This window comes from Mesoplodon bidens, assembly GCF_964165515.1.
Source record: "Mesoplodon bidens genome assembly, contig: HAP1_SCAFFOLD_301, whole genome shotgun sequence".
NCBI classification, from domain to species: domain Eukaryota; kingdom Metazoa; phylum Chordata; class Mammalia; order Artiodactyla; family Ziphiidae; genus Mesoplodon; species Mesoplodon bidens.
The window spans coordinates 447321-468487 of NW_027672415.1; the positions used below are offsets into that span (position 1 = coordinate 447321).

Here is a 21167-nt window from a genome sequence, read left to right on the forward strand (position 1 = left end):
TCAAATAGGCTTTTTTTTTTCCTTCTGCAAAAAGCATTATTGTTTCCATTTGGTCCAAGGCTTGGGAGAGGGCTCCAGGGCGGTTACAAAGCTGCCTAGTGGCTGCAGAGCGGGGCTTCAGGCAGAAGCTCTGACGCCAGAGGGTCTCCTCAGACGCGGCTGGACTTCAGAGACTCCTGTTTGGCTCGAGGGTGAGCCTTTCAAAGAGATACTCGCCCAGCACAGCCTGCGGACCAGCCAGCCTGCGGAGGTTGGTCAGGTGGTCTCCCATCTTCTGGATGAGTTTTACCTGCTCCTCCAGGAAGCGGCTCTCCAGGAAATCACAGAACTGGGAGTCTGCACGGGCAGGACCCAGGGCGCGCAGATCCGTTAGTGCCTGGTTCAGATTCTTCTCCCTAAGAATGGCGGCTTCCACAGCATCCTGGGTTTTACCCCACTCATCCTGAGAAGGCTTCTGCGCATCCTGGAAGAGGGCGCGGCCGCAGCACTGGTTTTGCATTTTCAAGAGGCGCTGGGCGCCCTCACACTTCTCCTCAGCCAGTTGGCGAAAAATGTGGCCCATACTGTCCAGAGTCCCATTGTTGCTGTCGAAATAGATGCTCAGAGAGAGGTAAGTGTCCACAGATGCATGTTGAACAGGCGGTGGACGGCGGCCTCCACCTCGGTGGAATAATTCTGACGAACCTGTGAACTCGTGGTTGATCAGTGATAAGGAGCTAAGCTCAAAAACTGGTGTTGGCCTGTCCTGGAGGCTGAGGATAGCTGAGTGTCTGATTCCAAAGGTTGCGAAAGGAAGAAAGGTTGGAAGGTGGTCGGGGGCTGGAGCAAGGAGCGTCCCTGGGTCTGTTCATTCCAAACACTGTTGAAGCAAAAGACAGATCTGCAGGACTGCCGAACGCACTGCCTCAAATAGGCTTTGATATAAATGAACAAGAAGTCCAAGCAAGGACAAAACTTACCCTTCCTCCCACCAAAATAGCTGGTGATACTAGAATCTAGATCTGGGAAGGGATTCTTCCATTACTTTCTTAACATTCCAAGCCACTGGAGCAGTGGTTCTCAAAGTATGGTCACCTTGTAACCAAGCAGTACCCTATGGGGCCTTCCTAGGACAGACCCATCCACCATATCCTCTATTGTAGTTTCTCTCTGAAGTACTCAGATAATAGTATCTCAGGCATATTTCTTGAGTTTTCAGATGCTAAAAACCACCACCCAATGGAAGAAATGAACTCCTTGATGATCATGAGCACGTAGCCCTCAGACCTCCTGGCACCTAAGGATGGATAATGTTACCTGCCTTGTGGCCTCAACATCAGCCAATCAGAGGATTGTGCACGAGCTGATCACATGCCCTGGGATGTCCCTCCCTCACCTGGCCTTTAAAAATGCTTTGCTGAAATCCTTTGGAGATTTCAGGGGTTTTGGAACACGGACCACCCCTCTCCTTGCTCGATCCTGCAATAAACCTTTCTCTTCTCCAGACTCCAACCTTTAGGTTTGTTTGGCCTCACTGTGCTTCAGACACATGAACCTGCATTCGGTAACAACTTGACCAGCTTTACCAGCGTCCCCTGATAATGTGTCAGATATTCAAGTTTTAGGGCCCTATCCCAGCCCTATGGAATCAGCAACTCTAGTGGGGCTCAGTGATCTCTGTTATAACAGGCCCTCCATATGATTTTTATTCACCTTAAAGTTTGAAAAGATCTGCATTGTCAGCTGGCCAAAGTGTCCACCAGCAGGTGAAGGGGAGTGATGCCTGGAAAAGATAGGGAGTAGCCAAGGCAAGTACAGCAGCATTTGCCGTGGTAGTAATGGAGAATGCCTTTTCTCCACTGGTTGGCACAGACTAGTATCTGGGAGCAGTGGCAGGGTTATTTAGGATGCTTTACAATTCAATGTAGTGACCGCTGTCCTGGTTTGCCAGGGACTTCCCCTGTGTGAACACTTAAAACCTCATCCTGGCAAACCCCTTAGCCCTGGATTTGAAAAACTTAGGGAATAACATGAAATTTAGGGGAAACATGATCTAGGATTTGGGCGAGTCACAAGTGCTAATTACAGCTAAGCAAGTATGGTCAGCATCTAGCCTTCTTTACCCCTTTGTGGGAAGGTAAATCTGATTGGGTGAAAGGACTTATTGTTAAGAAATCTTTGTAGAAACATCCCCTTCTGCTTAGTCTGCTGGTTCTCAGTTCTGGCTAGACACTGGCATCGTCTGAGGAGATTTAAAGTTATTTTATTGGTCTAGGATGACCAACAGTCAGTGTGAGGGTTTTTAAAAAGTGCTTCAGATGATTCTAATATGCAGCCAAATTTAGGTGCCACTGCTTAAGCTTTTGAACCACTGCTACATATTTTCACCTCATCTTCCTATGAGAATATCCAACTGTAGTTGAGGTTTGTTTGTTTTTCTTTTTCTTTTTTTAACTCTCTTATTATAAGATTTACTGTCTTAAATAAGATTGAATGTACAGAAAATCCTGCTAGTCCATCTGGTACAGCTAGATACTTAGAATAATATCGTTAAGATATATACCATTTAAGTACTGTGACTGGCCTTTTTAAAATTAACATATGCATTGAATTAGTACAATCTCTTTTGAAGTTGTCATGTTGGGGAGCTATACCTGTAATCTGCTGCCATTGCTAAATATCTGGACAACTCTTATTAGGAATTGTTTTTAAAAATCTTTAGGGATTAAAACCAAGAGTGCTGTATTATTTGTACTGGGACCACAAAAACCTCACGAAGTTTCCCCACTGTACCTTCTACCCCCATCTCTAACCCTTGGCAACTTCTAATCTGTTCTCTATCTCCACAGTTTTGTTATTTTAAGAATAATATGTAAACATAATCATGAATTACTTAATCTTCGGAGATTGGCTTTTAAAAATTTTTTCTTCAGCATCATTCCCTTGAAGTTCATTTTAATTTTTGCATATATTAATAATTTGTTCCTTTTCGTTGCTCCGTAGTATTCTATCATAAGATTTTATCACAATTTGTTTCAACATTCATCCATTGAAAGACATTTGGGTAGTTGCCAGTTATTGGCTATGATAAATAAAACTGCTATGAACATTTATGTGTAAGTTTCTGTGGGAACTTAATTAAGTTTTTGTTTCTTTTGGATAAATGCTCAAGAGTACAAGTACTGCGTTGTAGGGTGAATCTACTTTTAGGATTAAAAGAGACTGTCAAGCTGTTTCTCAGAGTGGCTAAACCATTTTATTTTCCCACCAGTGACGTGATATAACTTTTCTACGTACTTGCCAGCATTTGATGTTGTCACTATAATTTTAGTTATTCTCTGATATCTCATTATGGTCTTAATTTGCATTTCCCTAATGCTAATGATGTTGAGCATCTTTTCATGTGCTTCTTTGCCATGTGTATATTCTCTTCCATGAAATGTCTGTTCCTGTCCTCTGCCTATTTTCTAGTTGGATTTTTTTAAGTTGTTTGGAGAGTTCTTTGTATATTATAGATACAAGTCATCTGTCTCATATGGGATTTTCAAATATGTTTTCCCACTGTGTAATCTGAGTTTTCATCCACTTAAAAGGATCTTCTATGAAGCATTTTTAACTCATTTTGATGAGATACAATTTATCAGTTTTTGCTTTTATTGATCATACTTTCGGTGTCAAGTCTAAGAATTATTCACCTAGTTCTAGATGCCAAAGATTTTCTATTTTTTTTCCTAAAAATGTCCTGCTTTTACATTTAAGATTATGATCCACTTTGATTTAATTTTTGTGTAAGGTGTGGAGGTTTAGGTTAAGGTTCATTTTTTGTTTGTTTTTGTCAAGGGATGTCCAACTGTTTCAGTACCATTTTTTGAAATGTCTATTCTTCCTTGATAGCTTTTGCACTGCTGTCAAAAACAGGTTAAATGTATTTATGTCAGTCTATTTCTGGGTTCTCTATTCCATTCCATTGATCTATGTATCTACCCTCCAAAATTACTGCAAAGTCTTGAAATTGGGTGGATTAATTCCTCCCATTTTAATCTTCCTTTACAAATTGTTTTAGCTATTCTTCAGCCTCTTCTTACCATACAAATCTTAGAAAAAGCTTGTCTATATCCGCAAAAACCTTGAGGGCATTTTAAGAGTAATTGTGTTAAGCCTCTTAACTTGGGGAGAATTGACATCTTTATTATGTTGTGTTTTCTAATCCATGAACAAGGTATGTCTCCCTATTTGTTTGGGACTTTAAAATTTTTCTTCATCAGCATTTTGTAATTTTCAGTATAGAGGTCCTATAAATGTCCTATTGGGCTTGTATTTAAGTATTTACTTAGGTCAGTTGTAAATGGCATCACATATTTTAATTTAAGCTTCTACACATTTGTTATTAATATATAATGTGATAAAATTGTGTTGATCTTGTACTCTAAAACATTTACAAACTAATATTATTTCTCAAGCTTTTTGTGGATTCCTTGGTATTTTCTCCATTTAGATTATCATGTCCTCTTCAGACACAGACAGTTTTACTTTTCCTTAGGCAATATAATAGGATATATTACTCTTCAACATTCAGTAGGATATATTCCTTCCTATTCAACATAGTAGGAATAGTCCTTTTATCTTTTAAATGAACTTTTTAAAAATTTAACTTTTAAATGTATGTATTTATTTATTTTTGCTTTATTTTCTTACTAGAACCTCCAGTAATACATTTAATAAAAGTGGTGAGAGCAGATATCTGTGCCTTGTTTCTGATCTTACAGAGAAAGCATTCAGTCTTTCACGGTTAAATATAATCTCGGTATAGGTTGTTTGTAGATCATCTTTATGAGTTTCAGTATGTTCCTTTTCTATTCCTAGTTTGCTTGGAGTTCTTTTTTCTTCTTTTTTTAAAATCATGAATGGGATTGGATTTTGTCAAGTGCTTTCTCTGCCTTATTGGATAGGATCACATGACTTTTCCCTTTAATCTATTGGATATGGTGGATAACATTGTTTGATTTTAAAATATTTAACCAACTTTGCATAACTAGAATAAATGCCACTTGGTCATGGTATATTATTCTTTTTATATATTTCTGGATTTAATTTGCTAATATTTGGCAGAGGATTTTTACAGCCAATTTCATAAAAAATATTGGTCTGTAGTTTTCTTCTTTCTATCATATCCCTGTCCGGTTTTGGTATCAAGGTAATACTGGCTTCATAAATTTAATTAGGAACTGTTCCTTCTACTTCTATTTCTTATCAAATCATGTAAAATTGGTGTTAATTCTTTATGTCTTGGGTAAAAGTGAAACATCTAAGCCTGAATATTCCTTTTGGGAGTTTTTAAATGAAAAAACAGTGTTTCTAATGGTTACAGGAAAACTGAGATTATCTATTTCATCTTGGCTGAGTTTTGGTAGTTTTGAGTGTAGAAGCATTGGCCCATTTCATCTACATTTTTGAATTTATAGTGTAGACTTGCTCATAACAACTTGTTCCTCATTAACCTGCAGGATATGCCATGGTATCCCTGGTTGCATTTCTGATATCTGTGATTTGTGCCATCCATCTTTTTATCTTTATCAGTCTTGCTAGATCTTTATTGATTAGATTGTTTATTTCCAAGGACCAGCCTTTTGTTTCATTGATTTTCCCCCCTATTTTCCTGTTTTCAGTTTCATGGATTTCTATTTCATCTTTACTATTTCCTTCTTTCTGCTTGTTTAGTGTTTTTTCCTCTTCCTTTTTTACTGTTGTAATATAGAAAATTAGATTATTGCTTTGAAACACTTTCTTTCCCAATTTAGTGCTATAGACTTCTCTTTCAGCATTGCTTTCACTTCATTCTGCAAACTTTGATCTGTTATATCTCCATTTCCTTTTATTCTATGCATTAAAAAATATTTCCTTGATGCTGTCTTTTTTACCCATGAGTTATTTGGAATTGTGATGTTTAGTTTTCACGTGATTGAAGATTTTCCTGTTGTCTTTCTGTTATTGATTTCTAGTCTGATTCCATTATGGCTAGAGAACATACTCTATGATTTTAATTCTTTTAAATCTGCTAACTTTTTTATGAATATATAAATGAAAGAAATAAGAAAACCTCTGAGTCTTAGCATCCAACACTTAGTCACATTACAATTTAAATCTGCTAAGGTTCTCTTTATTGCCCAGTATATAGTATATGAGTGAATATTCCATGGACACTTGAATATGTATTCTGCTGTTACTGAGTGTGTTCTTTAAATGTCAGTTATATCCTATTGATTGATGATGTTTTCATTTCTTCCATATTCTTGCTGATTTTTCTCTCTGGTAGTTCTATAAATTGCTGTGCTGAAGTCTCAAATAATAATTGTGGATTTAAAATTTTCTCCTTTTACTACTTTTTTCAGTGTTTGCTTCATGTATTTTGAAGTTCTGTTGTTTGGTGCACACACATTTAGTATCATTAGGTCATCTAGGTGGATTATTCCTGTTATCTTTATGTAATGACCCTGTTTGCCCCTAATAATTTCCTTTGCTCTGAAGTCTACTTTATCTGATATTAATATAGCCATTCCTACTTTTTCTGATTAACGTTCACATGATATATCATTATCTTCCTTTTACTTTGAACTCCCTATATCATGATGTTTAAAGTAAACTTCTTATAGACAGTATATAGTTGGATCATGCTTGTGAATTTTTAATCTACTCTTCCAATCTCTGTCTTTGACTTGGTTATTTAGATCATTTACAGTTAATGTAATTATTGCTATGTTAAAGATTAGGTCTACCATTTTATTTTTTGTTTTGTCTTTTACCTTAGTTTCTCAATCCTGTGTTTCTCTTATTTTGCCTGGTGGGTTACTTAAACATTTTTTAATAAGTCCATTTTAATTTAATTTATTTATAATCATTTGTGTATACTGTTTGTATAGTTTTCTTAGTGGTTACTTTTGGCATCACAGTATACATATGTAACTTACCATAGCCTACTGGAATCAGTGTTTTATTACTTCAAGTGAAGTTCCAAAATTTTACTTCCATTTAGTCTCTTAATATTCCCCAGTTTTAAAGTATGATTTTCTGTAGTATTTCCTTTCTCTACATTGAGAACCACATCAGATTGTGTCATAATATTTGCTTTGACCATCAGATAGTATTTAAGAAACTCATGAGGCTAATGATAGTCTCTTATATTTACCCCATTTGTTTTCACCCATTCCATTGTTCCCCTTTTCTTTCTGAAGTTCCCAGTCTTCTGTTATTGTTTTTTTTTATGTTTTCATAACATTAGGTGATATCTGGGCTTTCCAGTGCCATTGGATATGAGTTTCAGGAAACACTGAGTCTGGCTCACTTAATGCTGCTGAGTTGGAGGGTTTGTATATGTTGGGCCTGTTGGCGCAGCAGGTGCTAGCAGATTAGACTAATGTTGATGGGACTAGTGCCACAGGAGGATGGGTTCCCATTCAGGCTATGCTGCTGCTACAGTAGATCAAGTCCCCCTCTACCCCAAGTGTGGGGCAGTGACCTGCTGCTGTCACTGCTTTGTATTAGGCTGCTTTTGCCTCAGGTGTGTGGTGGGATCCCTTGGAAGCTGCTGCTGCTGTCAATCACAAGGTTAAATTCATTTCAGAAATACTTAAGTATAAATATATAGCCTGGCTCCTGTAGGACCCCTGTAATAGTTTTTTATTGCTTTCATACAAATTACCACAAATATAGTGACTCAAAACAATTTAAATTTATTACCTTACAAGTCTGACATTGGTCTCAATTGAGTAAAGTAAAAGTGTTGGCAGGATCGACAGATGAATGGATAAAGATGTGGCACATATATACAATGGAATATTACTTAGCCATAAAAAGAAATGAAATTGAGTTATTTGTAGTGAGGTGGATTGACCTAGAGACTGTCCTACAGAGTGAAGTAAGTCAGAAAGAGAAAAACAAATACCGTATGCTAACACATATATATGGAATCTAAAAAAAAGAAAAAATGGTTATGAAGAACCTAGGGGGCAGGGCAGGAATAAAGACGCAGCCGTAGAGAGTGGACTTGTGGATACAGGAAGGGGGAAGGGTAATCTGGGATGAAGTGAGAGAGTGGCATGGACTTATATACACTACCAAATGTAAAATAGATAGCTAGTGGGAAGCAGCCGCAAAGCACAGGGAGATCAGCTCTGTGCTTTGTGTCCACCTACAAGGGTGCGATCGGGAATGGAGGGTGGTAGGGAGATGCAAGAGGGAGGAGATATGGGGATATATGTATACGTATAGCTGATTCACTTTGTTATGAAGCAGAAACTAACACACCATTGTAAATCAGTTATACTCCAATATAGATGGTTAAAAAAGAAAAAAAAGTGTTGGCAGAGCTACATTCTTTTCTGGAGGCTCTTAGGGGTGTTTCTGTTCCCTGGACTTTATCCGCTTCCAGCGGTCACTTGTAGTCCTTGACTCAGAGTCCCCTTTCTCCACCTACAAAACCCAAAATGTTGAATCTCTCTGATTCTGCTTCTATTAGGACATCTCTCTCTTTCTCTTTCTACAGTTGGGAATGGTTTTCTACTTTTAAGGACTCATGCAATTAGATTTGTTCCATGAGGTAATCCAGGATAATCTTTCTATCTCAAGGTCTGTAACTTCAGTCATATCTGCAAAGTCCTCTTCACCATGTAAGGTAACATATTAATAGGTTCTAGGGATTAGGGTGAGGGCATTTTTAGGAGCCATTATGCTGCCTACCACACCCTTAACAAGTGACCTTGAGAAAATTACTAAGATTTTTAAAGCCTTACTTTCCTCAAACATAAAATGGAAAGAAAGCTAACTAGTTAATATCATGAAAGTGAAACAGTATATATGAAATCAACTAATTCAAAAAATAAGATTTCTTCTTTTTCTTTATGATTTACATGATTCTCAGAGTTCGGTTACTTGAAGAGTTACTTTTTTTTTAAACAGAACTAAGGAATTTCAGGGTTCAGGTGCTGTAAGATTGTCTGAATTATCTGAGTAACAATTAGCTAAGCACAGGTGTAAAGCATTTGATTTACTCCCTGGTTTTCTTTATCTTCTCATCCCAGTAAATGCATATCCCTTTTCTAGCTCCAGCCAGTAGAGTCAGAGCTTGTTTTACTGTTTAACTAAAGTTCAATTTAAATTCTCTCTACATCTCCAGATTCTCAGCCCTGGTTGCATATTATAATCACCTGGGGAGATTTCAAGAACTACCGATGCCAAATTTCTACCTATCATGGATATTTGAGGAGGGACCTGGAATGAAATGCTCTAGCTTATGGTTTTTGGAACCAAATCATAGTCTACACTGAGCCAAATTATTTGTGAGATCACCTCTAAAAAGGAATTTATCTGTGGTGACTAATGCTCTTCCTTTGTCAGTATGCTTGATTTGTCCCTCTTTGGGGGAAAAAAAGAGGGGGAAAAACCCCCCAGCAGTTGTGCTCCCTGAATTATAACCTGATGCTGTGGAATTAGTGTTGGCTTAGAGCGCACATCTTCGGATACCCATTCTCTCTCCTGCTTCCTTGCATGAACTTATATCCTTGGGCAGTGTTTCATCCACCACCCTCTTTTGCTTCTAATCTTAGCAAGTAAAGTCTCCCCTTAATGAAATAGCATTTCATGAGGCTTACTGGGAGCATAGGTCTGTTTCAGACCTATCCTATGTTAGCTAAAGCAGATATAAGTGATGTATTTTTGGCATTCATCCTTGTGGGTTGGAAAGAGAAGACAGAATTTTATCTTTAGGTGTCATCTGACTGGACAAATGGGCTCTTTCCCTCTGCTGCCTACCATGTAAAAACCTGAGGGTGTTACCTCTAGACGGTATCTTCTAGTTATCAAAATAGTTCAGATAATTCAAATTTCTCAGTAAAAGATGACAAAACTATGGCTTAGGTGGTTAATTTTCTATGTCAATTTGTCTGGGCCACCATGCCCAGTTATTTGGTCAGATATTATTCTGGATATTTCTGTGATGGTGTTTTCGTGTTTTTTACAATTTTTATTTATTTATTTATTTATATTTTTGGCTGCGTTGGGTCTTCGTTGTCACACGTGGGCTTTCTCTATTTGCAGCAAGCAAGGGCTACTCTTTGTTGTGGTGTGCAGGCTTCTCATTGTGGTGGCTTCTCTTGTTGCAGAGCATGGGCTCTAGGTACACGGGCTCAGTAGCTGTGGTGCACGGGCTTATTTGCTCCACGGCACATGGGATCTTCCCAGACCAGGGCTCAAACCTGTGTCCCCTGCATTTGCAAGCGGATTCTTAACCACTGCGCCACCAGGGTAGTCTCCGTGATGGTGTTTTGGATGAAATTCATATTTAAATTGGTGTTGGACTTTGAGTAAAGCAGATTATCCTCCATAGTATGGGTGCGCCTCATCCAATCAGTTGAAGCTCTTAATAAAACAAAGACTGACCTCCCTGTCGCAAAAAGGAATTCTGCCAGAAGACTTACAGAAATTGAACTGCAACTCTTCCTAGAGTCTCTAGACAGCCTAACCTGCAGATTTTGAATTGACCAAGCCTCTATTATTGTGTGAACCAATTGTTTAAAATCTCTCTCTCTCTTTCTCTATCTTTATATAGATATGGATATAGATCTAGGTATCATTATTGATATCTAGATCTATATCTATCAATATATATGGGCACATTGTATACACATGCTGTTGGTTCTGTTTTTCTGGAGAAGCTTGACTAATATAGTGGCCCATATAAATAAAAGGATGAACCCAAGTTCACCCAGGTAGAAATTAGTACAATGAGAACTGGAACTTAAGGCCTCATGACTCATTCAGCTGTGAACACTGACCCAGAACTGGGGTCCTCAAACTCTGGCCCACTGATCAGATCTCGCTTGACTCCTGGTTTTGTACATAACATTTTGCTTGAACACAGCCACACCCATTCATTAATGTATGGTGCATGGCTGTTTCTGTGCTACAGCAGCAGATAGGCAGTTGCAACGGAGAGGTATGGTACACAAAATCCAAAATATTTAGTATCTGACCCTTTACAGAAAAGATCTGCTGACCCTTGCTCTAGGATGCCATCTGATTTCTGATAACACAGAGGAGAATAATTCATGCACATTGGGGTTGATTGTTAATCTCCTGTCCTCCTTAGGTCAAAGATCTCTTAAATGCTCACCCTTGCAATAGCCAGCTTGGGGAGCATTGTCTGAGGATGCAGAAACATTTCTTGCCAGGTCTTTCCAATCCACACTGCTCCCTGACTATGGTTCTTAAAACCTATTTTTAAAAAAATTTTTATTGGAATATAGTTGATTTACAGTGTTGTGTTAATTTCACGTGTACAGCAAAGTGAATCCGTTATACATATACATATATCCACTTTTAGGTTTTTTTAGAGTCATTTCCAAATAGCCCATTACAGAGTATTGAGTGGAGTTCCCTGTGCTAATAAGAAGAGCAGGTTCTTATTAGTTATCTATTTTATGTATAGCAGTGTGTATATTTCAGCCCCAATCTCCCAATTTAGCCTCCCCACCACAATCCCCTGGTAACCCTAAGTTTGTTTTCTACATCCCTGCCTCTACTTCTAAAACCTGTCTATTTTAACCACCTACCACTCATTGCTTACTGTCTCTGGCTTCATGTACTTCATAATAAATCTGCCTCTTGTTCAATCCTGGATGACATGTTCCAAAGACTGAGATAATATCTTATTCTACATAACTTGTGCTTGATATTGTCTAACTTGGGGTCTTTATCTATGTCCCAAAGAAGACAGTCACACTCTGTCTTCTAGTACTACTAATAATACCACATTTTATGGCATGAATTTGACCCAATGCACTGAACTATCCCTTTAGAAACTGTATGCAACCTGTCACTGGGTTTTAGCACCGGGATAGAGCTGAAATTAGTGTTCATATTTAAACAAATCTACTTGACCAGAAACTTTTTGTCTCACCATTTATTTTATTACACAAGTAACTTCTCTCTTTGCATCTATGATGTAAATATTTTTGATTTCCTAAATTATCTGGAAAATTATTTAGAGCTTCCATTTCAGTAGGCATTGGAATTGCTGTGTTATGACTATTTCATTATTTTATTTCCAATGTTAAATTAGGCTTCAAGCTTTGGCCAAGAGTAGACAGGAAAGGGTTTTAAAAGAAATGAAGAATGGGAAAGACTTCTGATGCAACGGAGACTTAATAAAGATTTGCTTTTGAATCAAGAATTTATAATAAAGGTTTGAATTTGAATCAATAAGTTATGTCATTGCAAAATAGCTCCCTGGTAAAATTCCATTCTTTTGTAATCATTAAGTACAGAAATTAACCATCAAAATATGCAGTGATCTTTTTCATTTTCTAAAAACAAACCTATATCTAGATGAGAGGAGAATTCATTTCATAACTCAGGCTCTGGACTTACGACTCCAAGTCCTGTTTTCTTTCAACCATGCCTGCTAAGTTTCTGTCTACCTTCTTGAGCATGAGGTAATGGCTTCAGCTTTCATCTCCTTACTCAGTATATAGCTTGGTGACTAAGAGTAAGGGATCTAAACCTTGAGAACTTGGGTTCCAATCTTGACTCTAAAATTTACTTGTTGAGTACTCTTGAGCATGTTATCTGTTTTTGCCTCAGTTTTCTCATCTATAATATAGAGATAACATTACTTCTCTCAGCGAGTTGCTATGAGGGTTAAAAAAATTCATACAATGCAAGAATTTATCAGTTCTTGGAACACAATAAATACTGAAAAGAAATGTTAGCCATTATCAAGGGCCCCTCATTTTATGGATAATATAGATTAGTTTATATAGGTCTAATATTTACATATACATAACTATTTTGTACCTATATGTGTGTATACGTTCTTCTTAGAAATTGAGCAGTCAACATTCACATCTAAAAGTATGTGCTCTGTGAAATGTAGATCTCCTGTGTACAGACACAGTGCTGTAGTTATCTATTGCTACATAATAAAGAAGTCCAAACTTAGTGGTGAAATAAACAAAAATTGTAATATGTGCCCAGATTCTGTGGGTCAGCGATTCAAACAGTACGCAGAGGAGATGGCTTGTCTCTACTCTGTGACTGATGTCTGAAACCTCAGCTCATGAGGATTCAAATGGCTGGGGCTGCAATCATCTAGATAATTTTAATTCACATGTCTGGCCCTTGAGATGGGATGACTTGAACACTGTGCCCAACAAAGACTGTTGCCTGGAGTGCCTATAGATGGCTGCCCATGTGGCTTGGACTTCTCATAACGTGGTAGTTAGGATTCAAGATAGTGTATCCCAAGAATGAGCGTTCAGGGTTGAAGCATTCCAGGAGAATCATGCAAAAGCTGCATGACCTTTTATGACCTAGTCTTAGATGTTACATAGTATCACTTTATACAGGCGTTGGAGACCTTTTTCCATAAAGTGTCAGACGGTCAATATTTTAGGCTTTACACGCCATACAGTCTCTTTTGCAACTACTTAGCTCCGCTGCTGTGATGTGAAAACAGACACAAACAATACATATACTAAGGAACATGGCTGTGTTCCAATAAAGCTTCATTTATAAAAGCCGGTAGAGGCCTAGATTTGGCCCACCAGCCATAATTTACTGACCCCTGCTCTATTGTTTGAAGCCATGGAAAGCCTGCCCAAATTCAAGGGAAAATGCCCACATCTGGATGTGAAGAATGGCAACGAATCTGAGACCCTGTATTAAAACCACTACATATGGGATACTTAGAAGAAGATCTGTCTGCATACCTTGTTTCTCCCATGTATGGTGGATATGAGGTATTGGCACATGTTACATCTCTGTAAGCCTGGGTCAAGGTCAAAGTTGGAATCTGAACTCAATGACCTTGATTTCTGGAAGAATTGGTAACTCTACTTATGATATCCTTACACTCCTTACCCATATAAATACACCACAAAAGATAGATTTCAAGTAAACAGTTGCTTTATGGCAGCTTTTTATTATGTCTCCATTGACTGAATTATTCCATTTTGGTTAGAAACATGAGTTTTGTTTCTTTCCTAAAGAGATCTGCAACTTTTCAGATGCGGCATTTCATTCTAATGAGAGGATGATGTAGGTTTTTATAAACGGAAAAAGCAGGGCAGGCTGAGTTCACTCAGATCATACCAATGCTTACAGGAATAACCGAAGCTGGAACACAGGCTTCCAGGTTTTCCTGTCCTGTGCTCTTTTCGGTAGGTGCCATTGTCTGCTAGGCCTGGCAGTTATAAGTTTTGACCTTTACCTATCTACGCTATTGTGAAGTGGTTTTGGGCTTTGTTAGCTTTCTTATGAGTTTGTACTAAATTGTGTCCATAAAGTAGGCTGAATTCCTCAGGGAAGGATGATAGCTGTTACTGTGTTATTACTGCAAGTGTTGTGTTGGTTACTTCTTTTTCTTTTCTTTTGTCCAGTTGTATCCTGAACTTAAAAGTTATATTATCTGAAATGAACGATGTGCATCTGGTGGAAAACACTAATTTAAGGGATGAAAATTCCTGATGATTGCTTCAGTCAACCCTTAATACACACTGAGCTTCATTAGTAAATAGACAACTCTCAGACCTTTCCCTTGGAAGAGGTCGCATAATCAGGCTTTGTGTTGATTTCGCATTCTGTTCGTTAGAGACAGAACAAAGTAGAATAATTGGCTGGTACAGGGAAAGCAGAAAGAACTTTCTTCTATTTTGGTGATGCATCCCGTAATAAGGGTTGAAAATGAGACTGGAGGTAAAAACGTGAAACTCAGAAGAGCAAAGGAGAGAGGATATTGTTTCTTTGAAAATATTCTTTCAGTGTTGGCCCAGATGAAATATGAAGCTGAGGAAATTTTTTTTTAAATGATGATTTTTGTGTTAACAATGTGAGTGTGGAATTAGTAAGAATCAGAAAGCAAGCATCCTTTCCCACCAAGGACTTGGGAGCAAGTGAAACCATAAATACTCCCGGTTCTTGGAAACCCTTTTGGAGCAGTAATCAGAGAAGGGTAAAGGCAAAGCCTCAGAGCAGAGGTGTTCAGAGCAAAGGGATAGGAGGAGAACAAAAGGAGAGTGGATATTTTTAGAGCTGTCATTTTGAAATTTACCTGCTTCTGATTCAGTGCTGCTTTGCTACTGTGTTGATCCCGTGGAAATCCTCAAAGCAGGAGCAGCCCTATTTTAAAATAATAAGGTTAGAGCAAGTGACTTGAATCCAGGTCTCTTTAGCTCAAGAGCACAGAGGAGAGTGTGAGGAAAGAGTGAGGCCACAAGGAATTGTTCACTGGGTACATTTTCCCCAAACCTCACTAACTGGGAGAAACTGACCACTGGATTATGTGGCTTGAAGGAAAGCAAAAATGTTGAAAGCAAAGAGTGTGGAGCTTGTTTAGAAAGCAAGCTCTATCATTTGGTCACCTGCTGATGATAATAGCATTGGCTGAGTCCTGACCATTTACAATGAAGGCACTTCTGTAGGTCATAAGTTCCAGGAGGGCCAGAACTGAGTATGTCTGTTTCAGCATTTAGCATGGTGTAGCATCTTAGAGCCCGGTACATTATTGGCATATAGTAGACTTAAAAATGAATATTTGTGGATTGTCTGAATGAGTGGATGAATGTGTGTGATTCATATCCTATTTGCAGGTCCTATGCCCTACAGTGGATTTTCAGTGTCAGATTGTGAACGTATTTATGATGGGGATTGGCATTGTTCCCTATCTAATGGATAAAGATTACACATCAAAGGACTTTACATTCACATCCCAAAAACCTCATAGGAATTACTTAACAAAAAAATAAAATTGGATTCTGTATAATTTCTAATTTATAAGCTGGCTAGACCACTGGTATTTCTGCCAGTCCTCTGGTAGTTCCGATGATGTCCCCATGATGACCCAGGCATAATCAGAATGGCTTTAGGATTTGGGAGCCAAAATGTTCCTCAGTATTTACTGCTTTGCTAGTCCATTTAAGAAAATGGACTATTGAAAAAATAGCTTCAGACACAATATGGCATTTTATGATTTAGCATAAAATCTGAGAAATATAGAGGTTATCTGAAGCCTGCAATGGTAAAGTTCCCTCTGCTATTGAAGTTATTGTCTTTAAATAAAGATTCTACATCAGTAATGCTATATATATATATTTTTTCTGATATTCAGGTTAATTTCCTATTCTCTATAAGGAAGTAATTGGTTGGTTGATATGAGAGATAGTGTGGCTTCCAAAAGTGAAAAGTATTATTTTATTGTAATTTCCAGCTACCTAAGGATGGGAGAGGCCCAGGACACTGCAGTCAGTATATTATGTGGAGCAGGTTATATTGTGGTTTATTTATGACCTTTTACATGTTTATTTTCTATGCAATTTTGTGTGCTCCTTTTTGAGTTTTGGTAGATAAGTGCTTTGTAACTTCGGAATACTTGGAGTTATATAGATATATATATGACATATATATATATATATATATATTTATATTTATATATATATTATCATAGTAGTTAAAGCCGTGGACAGTGTACTAGTCTACCTAGGTTCAAATTCTGGCTTGACCCTATGACTTCCCTGTGGCTTCCTCTGCTCATCTATTTAAAAGGAGTATAATAAGACTGCTGTGGTGAATTATATACTAAGTGCTATTTAAGCATTTGCTATAATGATTATGTATACTCGAAGGCAAGGGACTTGCCCCTTGATTGTCTCTGTATTCCTAGTGCTTAAGAATTCCTAGTGCTTTCCTAGTGCATTGTCTTAGGATAGAGATAGCTCAGTATAGTTCTTCTCACTATAAAGTACTGTTACGTTGAAAGTCTTTGCTTGTGTACTAATAATCTATGACATATCTGCTGAGGACAAGGAAAGGAATAGTTTTAAAACTGCAATGGATAACAAAAGATTGTATGATGTAATGCCTTTATTATGTAATTATAAAACTAACAAATGATCATGGTAGAAAATTTGAAAAACTCCTAGACAAAATAGAGATCAATAAAATTTGGAGTAGCGTTCAGAGTGTAGAGTTGTCCATGAATATTAGTGCTTTCACATTTTCCAGGACTTTAAGTAGACTCTGCTTCTTAAGAGTCTATTCATGATATTTTATTTTAATGATGTTTTCATCATGGGGACACACACACACACACACACACACAGAAATCTGTTAAAAAAAAAAGAAAGACATGTAAATCACTGATGTTTCAGATAGCCACATGAAATAAAGTGAGAAAGGTCAACAAGCTGAAAGAATGTGGAGTAGCATCTCCTTAATTGCTTACATAATTCTGATAATTACCTCTCTGTGGATAATGTAATTAATGGGGAATCTAATTCAAGAAAAATGTATGAACTTCAAGCCTTCTCGAAGCCAAGTATTTCTTTCCGCAAAAGTTTAATTTCCACGGCCGTGCTTCCTTATTACCTGACAGGGAAAGTGTATTGTATGGCAAAGGATCTTCCCGAAGGAGGGTGCTTCCCACACTGATGACTTTGGAATTATTGTTGCTATATTACCAAAATCTTAAACTAGGGTATTTTTGACAAATGTGGTCCTTAGTTAATTTTTAGAGCTACAAACTCTCAGATGGCTCTGCAATAACAATTGACTGGCTGTTCTTCAGGTTGATCACAATATGTTAATGACCTTGAGGTACCACTAAAAAGCAGGAAGGTGTGTGTCTTCCTTTGGTTCCAGAGTGAAATGCGAGTTGGAGTTGGAGTTGGAAAAGAGGCCGACAACCAAGTGATAGAGAAGGAAATGTGAGGTCATTAATGAAAAACCAGGTTTAAGTTAAGGTGAAGAGGCATGAGGAAATGGTCAGCTGTTACAGTATTACAAAGATCATGAAGAAGCATATCCATGAATGTGGTTTGTATTGCAATCTGCTGAAAAAGAGACAAATATCCTGGCCTGGCCTTCATGGAGATTATTTTTATTGATTCTGATAATAGATTATTGTTGAAAAGGGCCTCCTATAAATTATAACCATGCAAAGGCAGCAAGATAATTTGTTTTTTCTTTATGTATGTGTTTCTCATTCCTACTCACTTCTCTCTTAGGGGAAGAGAAAATCACAAAACACAAAAATGTCAAATCTCAGCTATTCATTTTCAAAATAATTTTTTTTCCAAATTCCAAAGGAGGCAATAGGTTAACTTTTAAGATTTGTAAGGCTCAAAAAACTAGATTTTTACAAAGTGTAGCCAAATTTTGTTCCATAAATAGTAGCTTTGGAAAGAATATGTGATGATGCAAAGTTGGAAAAAGCTGGTTTTTCTTCCGTAAATGACTTCACCGTGTGGGAGAAGAGGCAGAGAAGAAATCAAAGTAATTAAACATGGGGTGAGTTTTTCTGATAGGGGACTCTAGTGCTTTCAAATAGACTAGATAATCCTCGGGATAATCTGAGGGTAGAACAGACCAGTGCCTCATTTCCAATCTGGTACCCTGGAAGAAAACAGTGTATTTCCTTTGAGGTCTTGAGAGGTTTTTCTTCTTCTTTGTTTTGTTTTTGGTTCATTTTGTAATCAACTTTATTAAGGTATCATTTACACACAATAAAATGCAGACATGTTTAGTCAACGGTTCAATGACTTTTAATTAATGTACACATTTGTATAACTACCACCCCCATAAGATCGATAACAATTCTAAAACCCTAGAAAATTTCCTCCTAGGCTTTTGCAAAAGTATCCCCATCTCCCACCCCAAGGCAACCACGGATCTGATTTTTATCTTTAGAGATGAATTTTGCCCAGTTTAGAATTTCATGTAAGTTGAATAATATGGTAGGTGCCCTTTTGATCTGGCTTCACTTGCTCAGCATATGGTTTTTGAGATTCATTCATGTTGGGCTGTTTTAAACCAGGACTTTAGCCTGGGTGACTGATGTTGTCTGAAGGCACCTATAGGTACATCTGAGTCTCTGGCATTGTCACTGTCTGTTCTTGGCTCAGTATTTTCAACTTTACTAAGAAGCACAAGGTTGAAGTAAGGAAGATCATTGTCAGTATAATGGAGGTGAAGTGGGGTCTGTTATATAATATTCTCAGCATAAATTGACCTGCTTGGAATCATTGTGTTGATAATCGACAAGGATACTCTTCCTCCAAAAACCTTGATACTATAAAACTTCTAAAGGACGCTGTCCTAGGACTCTTTTAGTTTTCATTTTTGGGGAAACATTTCTGGAAAATTGAAATGCTCACAACCTGAAAGAAGCAATTATTCACCTGAAGGCTAACTCTGCTAAAGTTGAGTTGTCCGACCTTTACCTGCTGATAGAACCCAAATAGCCTTGCAAAACAATGCTCTTATTGGATATAAGCATATAGATTGTTTAAGACGGACGTGTATATGCAGTAAAGTAAACAAAAAAAGAATCTTTGAGTTTTCCTTGCTGGTTTTTTTTTTTTCATTTATGCTTCTATATCATACGCTAATAGTTTAGGGTAACCTCAGGTTAGTTTTAGGTCCACTCTTTATGTAAATGTTGATGTACTCCATACGCAACTTTTTTCTACCTTCCTTCTTTTCTTCCATCTTTCCTTTCTAACTTCTTATAATCCATTCTACTTAATCCTGCATTTGTTGAGGTGGCAATTACTGTAGGAAATTGAAAGCAGTGTGAAATTTTGCTGTTCAGAATGCATGTTGACCAAATTCTATATTGAGAAAAGGTCTGAATTTACCCACAGTAACCGTTTCTCAGCGTCTCTGAATAAAGGCCGTAGAAACTGGACTATATATAATATCCTGACAGGTATGTAGAATTCATAGCAATTACCCTCAAAGAGCTTACCTAGCGTAGATGCCTATGAATGCATTTAATGATTGCTTTATTGGCAGCAGTGCCAACACACACAGTCTATTTTGTTTTATATGATTATCATTACCTGCTGTTTACCACTGTATACATTGCTAATGGTGTGGTTTCTATGGCTTGTGAATTTCACGGCCCAATATTATGTAATTTATTGCACACTTTAGTGTAGAAGATGGAGACTCCATAAATTTTCGTGTGCTCTTTGCCCCTTTGGAATGTATTACACTGAGATCAGGCAAAGTAATAAATTTATTTCAAATGTGCGTGATAGCTAAACATCAAGGGGGTAGGACTTGATGGGAAATATTTCTTCTTCCAGCAACATAACAGTTTTTAAAGACTAAGCCATTGAACGTGGAGTTCCTGAACGTGGGACTCAGTTCACTGGGATCCCTTCTTAGAAAAATAAAGGAAAACTTGAATTGGATATGTGTGGCTTATTCAAGTAGTAACTAATCAGCTACATCTTGGTTAACTTAATTTGTCACAATGGTTTGGTATTTTATTAACTCTCTTCCCCTTCTTCCCCTGACTCTCACTAGAATGGATCATGAGTATCTTAAAACATACTAAGTCGTCTTCCATCCCTGTTAATCTAACTACAAAAACACACTTTCCTTATCCAATGTAACATACTGTCTTTTAGAGTAGCTGTGGTTTTAATTCTCTACAAAATTAAAACCAGCAAAGAGAAACATTTTCAAGGAGCCACCACATTGTAGAGCTTTAGAAAGAAGACTTTAGAATTAAGAGCAACTATATCATTTTATAGCTAAAGCACCTGAGACCTAAAGTAGGAAGGTAACCATCGAGGTCAGGGAAAGGGGTTGAAGATCAGGTTTCAAGCTGAGAAAGAGTCTACAGGGACTCAATCTGAGCAGGTCAAAAACTGAAATGAGACCACGAATGTTCTGGGAAGGGTGGCACCTGGCCTCAAGGGTGGGATTCAAACAGGGAGTGGGCCTGGGGGAACTGAGCTTCTGCAGTAGGCAGAGAAGGCCACCTCATCTGTGGAAAGTGCCACTGACATCAGGGAGTTGAGGGGAAAGAGCAGTGAATTCCAGTCCCCCTGAGAAAGCAGGCCAATCTGATTAACTCTGAATTTAGGCTTATTTCAGATACTTCTAATTTTTTTGTTTGTTTGTTTGCGGTACGCAGGCCTCTCACCGTTGTGGTCTCTCCCGTTGCGGAGCACAGGCTCGGACACGCAGGCCCAGCATCCATGGCTCATGGGCCCAGCCACTCCACGGCATGTGGGATCTTCCCGGACCGGGGCACGAACCAGTGTCCCCTGCATCGGCAGGCAGACTCTCAACCACTGCATCACCAGGGAAGCCCAGATGTGTAGTTCTTTAAAAATATTTTTAACATT

The 21167-nt window shown here is 37.9% G+C and overlaps 1 pseudogene across 1 annotated transcript in view; it reads right to left on the reverse strand.

The window, feature by feature from the left end:
• LOC308610236 (ferritin light chain-like) overlaps nt 1-21167 on the reverse strand; it is a 41887-nt pseudogene continuing 20720 nt past the window's right edge. Inside the window, exon 2 of the transcript in view lies at nt 1-684. The product of the transcript in view is annotated as a ferritin light chain-like (transcript). The remainder of the gene's footprint in view (nt 685-21167) is intronic.